The following is a 1,109-nucleotide window of genomic DNA, read 5'->3' as shown; positions in this document are numbered from 1 at the left end:
TAATCTTTATATAAATCAGGGTTTTTCTGTAACCTGACGCAAACATTAAAACCAGAAAGATTTAGCAAATATTATTAAAAAAAAACATGAATTATCTGCTAAAGGTGAACTTAATTCTCAATTATCTGTAGTATAAAAATGTATTCATTTTAAATGACGTTTCAATTAATACCACAATATTTTTTTGTATACATAAAATACAAAAGAATTGTTAAAAGTCATACGAAAACTATTTGGTTAGATTTTTTCTCTACAATACCAATTGTCTCTGCAATACAAAGTGTCTGCTTTTGATGTTTTACAGGTGTATAATTCGAGTTCCTGTATTTATTTATGCAGATTTGTATTATATTTGTATTTATTATATTATTAAGTCGGACATTCGGTTTACTTGTTGAAGCGTAACGGACACTTTCTATGCGCTGACGCCATTCAGTGGAGCCGAAAAACTTGTACCCAAATTATATCAATCCATTCACCAGCTCCGATAGCCGTGATCGTCTAGTGGTTAGGACCCTACGTTGTGGCCGTAGTAACCCAGGTTCGAATCCTGGTCACGGCAGCGAACAGCTGTCGCGGCGGAGCTTTTTGTTTACTTAATAAATTTCGGAAAAGTGATTAATCAAAATACGGAGTTATCAATATTACATGACTGATTCTCAAAATCTGATTGTTGAATATGTTCCAAACTAAGTATATAATATTTGTTTATTTTTTTATTTTTTTATTTTGCTGTCACAATCCAATATAAATTGTGACAAAAACATCAAATTTGATTTTATTTAACTTGTATTGTTATAAAGAATAAAATAAATTCAATTTATGAAGTGTTACTAAATTATATATGAAATGACTGATCATTCTATGGAGTCAGTTGAATCACAGTTTTTCCTAACTTCAAAAAGAATTTCAATGAAAAATCTTTTCCACTTGACAAAGCCACTTTGAATGATATAATACTTAATTAACGTTTAAAAATCTTGCATTGAATGTTTTATTTCATTAATAACATACTTATATTTGTTAAACATTTAATATTGTTTTAAGTTTTAATTTTTCATAAAATGTATCATAAGTTGGCTGGTACAGTGGCAGAAAAGAAAAAAAAT

The 1,109-nt window shown here is 28.5% G+C and overlaps 1 non-coding gene across 1 annotated transcript; it reads left to right on the top strand.

Annotated features, from left to right (window-relative positions):
- The first annotated feature begins 490 nt into the window (after positions 1-490).
- Positions 491-562, top strand: Trnah-gug (transfer RNA histidin (anticodon GUG)). Its single transcript has one exon. It is a non-coding gene; the product is annotated as a tRNA-His (tRNA).
- The last annotated feature ends 547 nt before the right edge of the window (positions 563-1,109 follow it).

This window comes from Danaus plexippus, chromosome 2, assembly GCF_018135715.1.
Source record: "Danaus plexippus chromosome 2, MEX_DaPlex, whole genome shotgun sequence".
NCBI lineage: Eukaryota > Metazoa > Arthropoda > Insecta > Lepidoptera > Nymphalidae > Danaus > Danaus plexippus.
Note: the sequence above shows the minus strand (reverse complement) of the source record. Positions and strands in the feature narration are given on the sequence as shown.